The sequence below is a fragment of the Kogia breviceps genome, chromosome 15 (genome assembly GCF_026419965.1).
Source record: "Kogia breviceps isolate mKogBre1 chromosome 15, mKogBre1 haplotype 1, whole genome shotgun sequence".
Classification (NCBI taxonomy): Eukaryota; Metazoa; Chordata; class Mammalia; order Artiodactyla; family Physeteridae; genus Kogia; species Kogia breviceps.
The window spans coordinates 6,062,513-6,075,238 of NC_081324.1; the positions used below are offsets into that span (position 1 = coordinate 6,062,513).

The window sequence follows — 12,726 nt, forward strand, 5'->3', positions numbered from 1 at the left end:
ATTGGTGACAAGACACACAAAGTTCCAGCCGGGTCACTGTGGAGGGCAGGGAATAAAATCACTAGCTGGGCAGACTCTCTCCTCAAAACCATCTCCTTGGTGTGGCTCTGAACCTCCTCTGCCCCAACCTGCCATGACCTTCCCACGTGAGTCACTTTCTGTTTATCCCCCCAGGGTTTCTGCACGCGCCGTCTCCATCACTCTCACTTCCAGGGCTGCAGCTCGGGAAGCACAAGCCCCTCCCTTCTGGCTCCAGAACGCACCACCCTCTCCGCATGCCGTCCCGGGCGTCCAATCAGCTCTCAGCTCTGACACCAGGACCGCAGTCACCCCCGCCCACTGTCCACACTGACGCCAGAGGGACTGCTTGCAAAGATAAAATAAAATGTGACTCTATTAGCCACCCACTGAAAAGGAATTGTAATCCCAGCATGTCTACCCTTCCTGATCACGCTGTTCACGACCCGGCCCTGCAGCCTCTGGAGCCCAAGAACCCTGCACTTTGCCCACCACTCTCTCTTCTTTCCCAATGATTGTCTCGCATTTCTCTAAATATCCTGTTCTCCATCGTGAACTGGGAAACTGATGTTTGTTTTCTCTCCCAGAGTGATTTTTATCATTTTTCTTGAATTTTAGTTTATTTAAATCCAGACATTCAGAACTCTTTTTTTTTTTAATAGACACACAGTTGACTTACAGTGTTGTGTTAGTTTCAGGTGTACAGAAAAGTGATTCAGTTATATGTATGTATATGCATGTATACACACATGCCCCCCACACATTTTTTGTATATATTCTTTTTCAGATTCCTTCCCCTTCTAGGTTATTATAAAATACTGAGTATAGTTCTCTGTGCTATACAGTAGGTCCCTGTTGGTTATAGAATCCTCTCTTGTATGCTTCCAAAAACCTTTCCGTTTTAAAATTTACATTTACTGATGGGATTTTAACATTTACTATCTGTCACTCACCTTTGTTTCCACTCAGCAGAAAATATGACTATTTTCACTCACTTTGTGTCTAGTAGTTAGCATGTTATCTGTATAAATATTCCAGACATACTTTTAAGTGATGGAATACATACTAAAATTAAACTGTGTGTATCCTCAAATAAAGTATTGGGTTGGCCAAAATGTTCATTCAGGTTTCTCTGTAACATCTTACAAAAAACCTGAACGAACTTTTTGGCCAACCCAATACTTTAAATGATTCACAGAGAGTGTTCCTTCCACATTTGTTCTGAAATACAGAGTTTGGGATATGCATTTCGTCATGCTGACCTTTCACTTGACCCTTCATTACACAGTCTGCCATTTGCTCTTTGGGACGTATTTTTAAAGGCATCCTTCCTTCTTTCTTGGATGTAGAAAAATTAAAATTTGATTTCACATGGAAAATTATGTGACTTTTTGTTTGTAGGAAACACAATATGTTTCCTTAATGACATATGAACATTTCTTCCCAGTGATGAAAGCATGATAAAAGTACAAAAATTTTACTGTAAAAATATTTGTCATGTCTGTAAATCATGTGTTGAGATGAGAGAGGCTGATTATGAGGACAATTCATCAGCATTGGAGATACAGCGAGAGACTAAATATATGTCAGTCTACGGAGCAGAAACAGAAGCCAACTCAAGGTCTCAGTTGACTGTTCCCATTAAAGTTAAAAATGCATATATACTGCTCACAGTGTTCTTATTGTTATGTGTCCCTCTAGCTTCTGACTTAAATCTTTCCGATTTGTCTGATCCCATGTCAGTTCCACGCCCTACAGGAGCCTTTCCTCAGTGCCTGTTCATTGTGCTATATTGGATGGGGTGGTGCATATTGTCTGTACTAGTTATTTAATGCTTAACAGATGCCACACCATGTTTCTTTTATTTCTTTTATGAATATGCCCTATCTCACAAACTAATCATAAAATATGTGAGCTCAGAGACCAACACTTATTTTCCTTTGCCAGATACATACAATCCAATCTGGAACATAGAGAATATCATTCGCCTAAAGAAACGAGAATACAAACTTTTTACATTTGACCAACTCGGACTTAAAATCCAGCTCTGCCACTTTGGTTGTATGAGCTTGAAAAAATTATGTAACCACCCTGACATAGTTTCTTTACCTATATACATCAACAGGTAAGACTAGAGAATAAAACATGTAAACCATTGCCATAGAGTTAATGCTCAATAAATTACACCACCTTCCTTTCCAGAGTTGAATATATAGAACAGAGGTGAAAAGTTCTTAAAAAGTAGATTTTTCCCAAAGAGCAGAACCATGACATTTTCAGGCCCCTGTGTCCTATGATTCCTGACTCCTGACAAAACTTTTCTCACAGAAATCAATACTTGTGAATAAGTTGTATTAGGTTATATTGTATGTTCTAGTAATGCAAAAAAAAAAAAAAAGTGTTTCCTTCATAAAGTTGTTTTAAGAAAGGTATACTGCAAAAGTAGATTTTTTTCTTACACAAATTTGTGAAATTTACTTTCTTCTTTAGAGCATTTAATTGTCTGCAAAGAAAAGAAATAAGCCTCAGCCTTTCAGATATTCAGTGTAACCTTTTCTGCTTGAAAATCTCTTGAAAGACACAGCCTCTTCTGCAGCAGGTGTGGTTTTAATGATGCTTTGATGTCATATGTCAAATCTCATCACTTGCTGTGAGGAGTGACATTTCTCTTGAAAGCCCCTAGCAATGGCAATGCAAGTTGTTGGTGGACATCTCACACAATACAAACAGCTCCTGAAGCCAGCGCATTTCTTTTCAGCCTTCTGCAAGATTGCACACAGGCTGTAACCGTTTCCACTATACATTATCTTTGAAGAAGATAGTTTATATATTCACAGAACTTGGGGTGGGATCTCTTTTCTTAGCCATTACTTTATGAAACTGCTTTAAAATCTGGTCATTGCACTCATTCACCCTTTGAATGTTCATTCTACATATTTTTGTAAATTATCATGCGGGTTTATAAAATAGTAAAACATATAAACCTTAAACCATACTTAAGAAATTTAAGATTTCCCTATTATACCTTGTTTCTGTTACCAAAATACATTTTCCACATTTTTACTTATCCAATCTTTGGAAGTCATAGTTTAAAATAGTTTAAAATTCTATCTATCAAAGCTCCATGTTTAGTGGGTGACAGATAGAGGAAATATTTGAAAGAAATATTCTCTTTTTAGATTACAAATGCAACTTTACCGAAGCATGTTGAAAGATCATTTGAGTTCACTACTTTTCCACTTTGTTTACCAAACTGGGTTGGAACCAGGAATCCTGGGAACGTTTTATGAATCAGAGTACACAAGTTCCCGGCAAAGTACTTTCCTCCCAAATTCTCTCAAGAAATCTCCTCAGAATGGCAGCCCCCATGACTGAGTTTCTCTGTTTATGGAAAGTTGTTGCCATTAAGAATTCACCTGACACAATGCGGCACGCTTTTGATCTCCAAAGGGGTCATTAGGGAATCCATGATCTTAGTGGGTTTCTTTTAAACAACTGTTAGATGAAATATTATTAAAAGAGGTTATAGAAAGCCACTCATTTATGCGGATTCAAAAATATTTATTGTTTCACTTGTAAGAACCTATAATGAAGCAGAGTGTATTATTCAGTACACATTATACTTTAATTTCCTGTATTTCATTATAAAAATCTTGAAATGTAGAAAATTTGCAAGTATACAGTGAATGCGGATATGGGGCGTTACCTAACTTCTGCAAGAATCAGTTGGTACAGTTCTGTTTATTGCGCGTATACCTACCCAATCCTATATCCATCTATCAATGCTTCTTATTTTTAAGATATTCATATTTTACCTCTCCATACTGTATGTTATAAACTAGAGTTTAACTTATTTTTATGGTTAGTTAACACTTACGGAATTGGAATTCCTTGGGAAAGCTGTAACTTCAGTTTGTTTAATATATTTCCACTTACTATATTAACCTTGAGCTCAAAATCCTAAAGGGAAAAATAGCAAATCAAATGCAACAATATATTCATTTTCCAAGAATAGTGCTACTTGTTGAATGTACTTCATCTCAGGTAGGTAAGGATAAGATGATATTAGGAAAACAAATGATAGTATTGTTGTCGTTGGCATAGCTTCATGGCCATAGAAATGATTAACTATTTCTATGCACCTTTGGAAGTACACGAAGAATCAATGAAATTGGATTCTGTCTGGCAAATATTAATCTTAACATATTTTTCTTTCCCTCAGCCTCATGGGCTTAGAGAAAAGACAGATTCTGGGTCACTATATGACCCATCCTGTGACCTATGGCTAGGATGCCTTCCTCCTTGCTCCATGATTGGTAAGGGAAAAATATGAACACCCTGTTTATGAACATTAGGGAAAATAGTGACAGAGTGTTTCATCCTCTCCCAGCCTTTAACTTCATCCATGAGGCAAAAAAGGACCAGAATCTCAGAAAATTTTTCTGCCAAAATCTCATTTAAAAACTGAGGTTGTGTGCCTATCTGTTCCCTCTCTGCCCGCTCCCTTCCTGACATGTTCCTCACCCAACACACAGCACTCAAACCTTAAAGAGAAAAGTCTCTTTCCTTAAATACATAAAAACTCTCTCTCCCTCTCCCTCTCTCATCATTACTTAATTATTTGGTGCAGAATGAAAAAAGAAAAAGAAAACCAACATGGAGTTTGTGGACATCTATTTCATTCCTTTGTTTATCGCAGGAAAAGAATTCTTAGAACGATTCTGCAGCTCCTCCTGTAGCTACTTCTTAATAGATGCTTTGTTTTCTTTTCTCCATGTCCTAACTGCAGCCAGCAATCATGTACCGCCAGGCCCCCTCATAGACTATCTTCATTGGGTTTTGTGCTCTGTTTGGGTCATTGCTTTGCACCAGTAAACAGTCAAGCTTTCAAAAATCACCTGGCAGGGAAAAGGAGCAAAGAACAAGCCTGGTGTTCTTGGCAGGGTACAGAGCCATGGGCAGAAGGTGTGCCCTAAGGCAGAACCCAGAGGAAAGCAGACAGGAACCACAGTCACCCTGGTCAACCCTTTTGAATGAGTGAGCCTATCAATAATTCAGGCTTACCGTCTTTTTTAAAAAAATGCTTTCTTTGTCTTTGAAAAATGTTTCTGGCATCCCTCTGAAAGGAAGGGGCACACATGCCCACTATATACTAAAAAGCAAACAAACAACACAGGGAAATGACGGATTAAAGAGAATGCACTCTTCGTGAAGTAGAAGGAAGAAAAGAAACACCACAAAAGTTTCACCTTTGTCAATGAAGCAACTGATAAAGGATTAATCTCCAAAATTTATAAGCAACTCATGCAGCTCAATAACAAAAAAACAAACAACCCAATCCAAAAATGGGCAGAAGACCTAAATAGACATTCCTCCAAAGAAGATATACAGATTGCCAACAAACACATGAAAGAATGCTCAACCTCATTAATCATTAGAGAAATGCAAATCAAAACTACAATGAGATATCATCTCACACCGGTCAGAATGGCCATCATCAAAAAATCTAGAAACAATAAATGCTGGAGAGGGTGTGGAGAAAAGGGAACACTCTTGCACTGCTGGTGGGAATGTAAATTGATAGAGCCACTATGGAGAACAGTATGGAGGTTCCTTAAAAAACTACAAAGAGAACTACCATATGACCCAGCAATCCCACTACTGGGCATATACACTGAGGAAACCATAATTCAAAAAGAGTCATGTATCAAAATGTTCACTGCAGCTTTATTTACAATAGGCAGGACACAGAAGCAACCTAAGTGTCCATCAACAGATGAATGGATAAAGAAGATGTGGCACATATATACAATGGAATATTACTCAGCCATGAAAAGAAACGAAACTGAGTTAATTTGTAGTGAGGTGGATGGACCTGGAGTCTGTCATACAGAGTGAAGTAAGTCAGAAGGAGAAAAACAAATACCATATGCTAACATACATATGGAATCTAAGAAAAAAAGATGTCATGAAGAGTCTAGGGGTAGGATGGGAATAAACACAGACCTACTAGAGCATGGACTTGAGGATATGGGGAGGGGGAAGGGTAAGTTGTGACGAAGTGAGAGAGTGGCATAGACATATATACACTACCAAACGTATGGTGGATAGCTAGTGGGAAGCAGCCGCATAGCACAGGGAGATCAGCTCGGTGGTTTGTGACCACCTAGAGGGGTGGGATAGGGAGGGTGGGAGGGAGGAAGACAAAAAAAAAAAAAAGTTTCACCTTGCCATTGAAATGAAATCAGAGATAAAACAAGAAAAAACACCACCACCACCTCAGAGGAGACTGTGAAATACAGACACGTTTTTTAAATTTGAAAAGCCAAAATAATTTTTACTTATCTTTTATGCATGCTTTAGGCCATAAATTGATATGGTTTTATCTATGACTTTAAGAATTCATGATTCAATTTTGAAGAAATTGAATAGTATCTATAAAATGATACTTACCACTATTCTAAGATATTTTTATAGCATTTTGATACCAAATCTAAAGTAAAACTCTTCTTCCTTAATTCCCTAATTCTGGATGTCTCTGTGAAAAACTGACATTTATCCCTGACATTGATTTGAAAAATAGGACTAAAGTCACAAAATGCATACCATAGAGCACAAAGGTCTAGATAACATAGTGCTATATAAGGGAAGGAAGCACTCATGATTGGATACATATGAAATAAGCACCCTGGTGGAGGCACGCCCAACTGAATATCAGGCAAACACCTTCCTGAACTGCCCACCCAGCCCAGAGTGTGAGGGTCTTTGTCGTACTTCCTCATGCTCTCCTCTGCTCCAAAGACACCAAATCAATCGCAAGTTTTTGGTTGGCCATGTGCTTGCTTCCTGAAGTGCCTTTGGACAGGAGTTTTGAGAGCGTGAGGAAACTAGACAAACACAGAGCCTTGAGCCACAACATGAAGAGGAAACAGAATGTTTGACCCTCTTACAACACGAATGGTCAGAAGAGATTTATCATTATTATTGTTGTTGTTATTTTAGCTTAAACCTCAATTTTACAGTTTATTATCCTGATAAAAATTTCATCCTGGTAGGAAAGGTATACTGTGGGAAAATAAAGAGAAAGTGGGAGTCACACAGAATTTAGACGCTGCTGGCAGAAAATGCATAGAAAGACAACATACATCCTACAGAAACAGAAGGGTCATCTGTCTTACAGAAAGAGGTTAAGCAGTTAATCCCAACCATGAAACTGAAAGGTGAAACAAATGAAGCTGTAACGGAGACACTTGTTCTTTACCTAGAAAGCTACATATGTACCTTCCCCCTTCACTTCTAATGTATATTTCCTTTCATACCCAGGTAGCCTTGAATTAACCTTTGTCCCTGTGGGTCTTTTGGTTCATGTGCCTGATGTCTTTTTTTCTCCCGATAGATAAGGTTCAGCCTAGTGATGGGAAAGTGTCAGACGATTCCCTTTAGGAAGGAGAAAGGGAGTATGTGAACCCTGAGATAAATATTTATTCTGTTAACTCCAAATCGCCTTCCTCACCAGGTTAAGACCTTCCTCATCGTTCATTCAGATTATCATCTACAGCAGTCAGCATTCTATTTTCTTCTTCATCTAACTGTGTCATCTTCAAATCTGACCTTGGCACGGATGCAGAATAAGCCATCCACAATCAAAATATAATTCACCTGTTTATAAAAACTTGAATGAACCCAGATGCTGTAGGGTACATTTTAAGATCACTAATAGAAGAAACAGTTCTACTCTGAGCTACTCATAGTATGGTTCTTCAACTGGTGCCCTTTTAACTTTTTTAATTTACCTGATTATTAATGAGATTGAGCCCTTTGCCATTTAGACACTGTCTTTTTAATGTACTTTGTTGATGATTGTGTCCATTTATTTATTGAAAAGATTTTTTTTTACTAATTTTTAGGAAATCTTTATATACTCTGGGCAACAGCTTTAGTTGTGTACATGAGTATATATATATATATATATATATATATATATATATATATATATACACACACACACACAGATAGATCTATCTATCTATCTATCTTCTTCCAAAGAAAGGCTTGCTTTATCACTCTCTTGACTGTCTCTTTTAATGAACAAAAGTTCTTAATTTTAATGTGCTCCAAATGAGCATTTATTTCCCTTGTACTAGTAGTAATGGACAATTAAAAAAATCTTACTCCAAAGACAAAAAGTTATTCTCCCTTGTTAGTTTTTAGAGGTCTTTTACAATTTAAATCTATAGTCAGCTTGGAATTAAGGTTAGGAACGGTATGAAGAAAGCATCAGAAATTATATTTTTAGAATTAATCAGTACCAATTAATGAAAAGAGTGCTCTTTCCTCACTGGTCCATGGAGCCGCATTTGTCAAGATTAAGTACGTGTGTTTATGTGTATGTGTGTGTGTGTGGTGTGTCCTCGCAGAGTCTCTCCTGTGCCTAATTACTGCTCCTCTATCCTTGCATTGATATCATACTCTGCTAAATGCTGCAGGTCCATCATCACTTTTGATATCTAGAAAAAAATGTCTTCCACTTGTTGTACTTCTTTAACTGTCTGACCTAATGTTGGTTCCTTTCACTGCCATGGGAACATGGCATTCTGCTTGGAGGAAAATGACTTCCTGGGCTTTATCTTTGGTATTTGGTATAACGCTAAATCTCTAGAGTATTTTTTGTGTGAACAATTGGCTCTTTAAATTAAACACGGAGCCTTCCAATCCACGAGCATAATACATTCCTCCACTTACTTGCCTTCTTCTCCCTACAAAACGGAGTCCTTTTCTGAGAAGAAATCGTGTACATTTTTTAAGGTGTTTGTTCCTAGAAATTTGGTTTCTTATGGCGCTGTAAATGGTAAAATTGTATTTTCTTATTAGCTAATTCTAGTATAAAAATGTAAATGATTTCTATATAATAATTTCGCATCTGAGGACTTTGCTCAGCTCACTTATTAACTAAGAGTCCATAGAATATTTTGAATTCTCCATGTAATCAAACAAAATGCCTTCAAATAATTAACATTTTATTTTTTGTCTTTCTGTTGTTGTTCATTTTGTATTCTTTCTTTTGACTTACTTCACTCTCCAGCAACACCAGTAAATTCAAATACAAATAGTGAGCATCTTGTCAATAGTTCAGTATTTGGCAAGTCATTTTCTGCAGCGTTTGGTACATATTTTGAAGATTCATGATTTCCACTTTTTCATTGTTAGAATTTTAATACCATAAACTTTCTTGCAACTATCAAGATCATCATGTGGTTTTTCCTTTTTTTGTTAATCTAGTGAAATACACTGACTGATTTTGAAACTTTAAAAAATTTTAAATATTTACAAAAGTAAAAATAATAGTTCAGTGTATCCCCACATATCTATCAGGTTCACCAGTTACCGACACGTAGCCAATATTATTTTATCTATACTCCCCCCACCCCCTCCAGCGACTATTTTGAAGTATTACCCAATTCCAGTTTTACACCTGAACAAATTAATAGTAGTGATCTAATATTATACAAATCTGCTATTCGGTTTCCCTCAGTTTTCCCCAATATATTTCCTCCAATAAATATATACTTACTTATCTCTGATGATTGATTCATTTGAATTGTAATCCAAACACATCCCTTAGTCTATACCCACCCTCACATTTTTATTTTTCTTAATTTACTTCATGAAGACACTAGATCAACTTTACACATTTTGGATTTTGCCGATTGCTTCCTCAGTGGTACTTAACATGTTTTTCCGACCCACATATTTATTGTAAAGTACAATTTATATCTAGAGTCTTGATCAGATTCAGTTTCTTAATTTGGCAAGAATAATTAGTGGTCACCGTTTTTTAAGCCCTGATATAATACATTGTAAACATAGAATGTTTGGCTGTCCCTATTTTTTGATGTGAAGATTAATCAGTATTTTCAGGCATTTGGAGACTAACACATCCATTATAAAATTCACTATCATTTTTTCTTTTATTACCCATTGATTTTAACAGACATTTGTGATCATTTCCTTGAAATATTATTTAGTTGGGCATTCTAAAATAGTGAAGTTGTAATTCTGACATTTTTCATTGACTATTTGGTAGGTCTGGGGTAAAGGTCATGCAGAAACGACAAAGTATTTTCCACTGTGATTTTCAGATAGTGACTTCTTTTCATAGAATCTTCTAAAGCTGAACAATTTGTACTAATGCAAAAGTATGACCTCATGCATCATATATTGGCCGTGTTTAAACAAACTGCAGGTATTTCTATTTTTGAAGTTCTAATTACCCCAGCTTTGTTCAGTGGCATCCTATAATGTATACAGTGCTATCTCCTTTCTTTCTTGTTTTAGGTCTCATCATATTTTTATTATGTTAAAATTTTCTTATTAAATATTTTGTTTTATCTAATAACCAGCTGTTGTAGCAGCCAGAGAATCCAGAATCACTATCTAGTACTCATAGCCAATGAGGAAATTGAAATACCATTAGTATTATTGTTTATTCAATTAATTTGTTATCTTTACAATTCCCTGTCTTCTATTTAGTTTGAGTGTAATTATGTTCTTCCTCTATTTTCTTGAGATGGAATCTAAGATCATTAATGTTTAGCATTTCTCCTTTTATATGATTTTAAAGCTGAATATTTTCCTCTAGGGACTGCTTTAGCATCATCCTACAAATATGGTATTTTATTATCTTTAAATTAAAAAATATTCTAATTACCATTACATTTTCTTCTTTGGCTTATTACTTAAAGTGTGTTTTTAAAATTTCTAAACATTTAAGACTATATTATTATTTTTATTATTAATTTCGAACTTACCTCTACTATGGTCAGGGGATATTTTCTGTATAATTCAATTGTTTTAATTTTGTTGAAACTTGATTCATGAGACCAGCATATTAATAGGGTTTCTTTATAACCCTTAGGTTCTTAAAAAGGGTCTGTATATTGTGCTGTTCTTTGTGGTGTTTTACATATGTCAGAAATGTCATTTGAGTTGTTTCCTTGCTCTGTAATTCTGTTCATGTTCATTCAGTTTTTAAGAGAAGTATGCTTACATGTATTTAGATGATTTAGGATTTGACTCTCATTTTTATTTTATTATACTGAATGGAAATGTTATTAATTTCATATAGATAGATGATGCTATTGCTTCCCTGTGAATTGAAATTTTTATCATAATTAGCTCTCTCTCTTATCATTAGTAATCCTACCTGCCATTAAATATTATTTGGTACTCCTAGATTGATATCAGGTATATTCTGGTTCTTATATGGTGTTAATTTTTTCCAGCCATGGACAAACTGTCCAAAAACTTATACCTTATGTGTCTCTTATAAGCAGCATGTAGTTTTTTTTATACTCAAGCCTGACAATCTTGCTTCTATTTCTAGAGCTATTCCAATGACATGTAATATAATTACTCAGATTTTTAAAAATTCCATGTTACTCTTTGTTTTGCAATTATTCCAGATATGTTATCTTTTTTTTAACCTCCTGTCATGGCTTCCTTTATGATCTGACTGTGTGTTTTTTACTGTTCTATTTCCCCGGCATAGCTAAACATTTAAGATTGTTTTAATGGTTACCCAAGATTACACCATACTTCATTAATAGTCAAAGACTAATATAAAGTTTTACTTTTATCTATCCCTGTCCAGTAAAAAGACTTTAGAACTCTTTAAGTATATTTACCTCTATGTTAATAATACACATGCTGTTATAGCCATATATTATGTGACATGGGTCTCTGAGATAGGGTGTCTAGAATTCCTTTAATATGAGAATGTTCTTGATGAATTATATACATATTATATCAGATTTTTATCAAAAAATATATATCAAACATCTCTATTTGTCCTCAGTAAGAGAGTTGCTCCAGGTTCCTATATATACTACTAATAGAAGTTAAGTTCTAACTTGTCCTATTAATATAAATTTCTGAGTGAATGAGTGAAATCACAAAATTCTCAAACTATCTCCAAATTCCTTCACTATTATTAAAATCAGTGTTTGTCAATTTTCCTTAAGAATGTCTTGGTAACCTCAAAATAACATACAAGATAGTATATCCATTTGTCTCTGATCATTCAGATTCCTCTTGTGTGTGTTTTGTTACTCTCTTCCACTGGTCCTTCAGAGATTACACTTACAATGCTTAAACTTTTGTATTGACACAACTATTTCAGCTTCTGGCTAAATGCTCTCTGAGAAGCCTGAAAAGAAAACACTCTTCCTCCACTGTCATGTTTTCTTTTTTTCTTTCCCTTTAGGAAAACATTGTTTTACCACCCCAGTGTTCCTTATAGAAGCATGCTTCTGTTTTTGTCTACTTCCTTGTTGATATACTGTACTAGTGTCACCGATAATTCCAGAACTTTTCTGGGAATAGCTGGCAGCTCTCAGCGCAGACAGCAGGGAGGCTGGGTGGAGTCTAAAATCTGTTTCCTAAAAATGCATTAAAAGTAGGTATCACAGACCAAATAACAATTTTTCATCACAGGAAAATCCCAACTTCCTATCCAAATTAGTGAACATATTATATTTTGTTTCTGTCAGTAGAAAACATCCTGTGAGTAAATAAAATCTGTTGAATGTTAAATTTATAAGTATAATTCTGATACATCACCATGTGATAAGAATTTTAGCATAAAAAGGAGGCACAGATTTTGACTTCTTGTAACTATTCTTGCAATTCTCAAACCTTTTCTGTATTGTC

General features: G+C 35.6%; 1 protein-coding gene across 2 annotated transcripts in view; it reads right to left on the bottom strand.

Annotated features, from left to right (window-relative positions):
* The window catches only part of SOCS6 (suppressor of cytokine signaling 6), a 1,023,578-nt gene that overhangs the window by 145,887 nt on the left and 864,965 nt on the right, over positions 1-12,726 (bottom strand). The gene's annotated exons all lie outside the window — the stretch shown is intronic.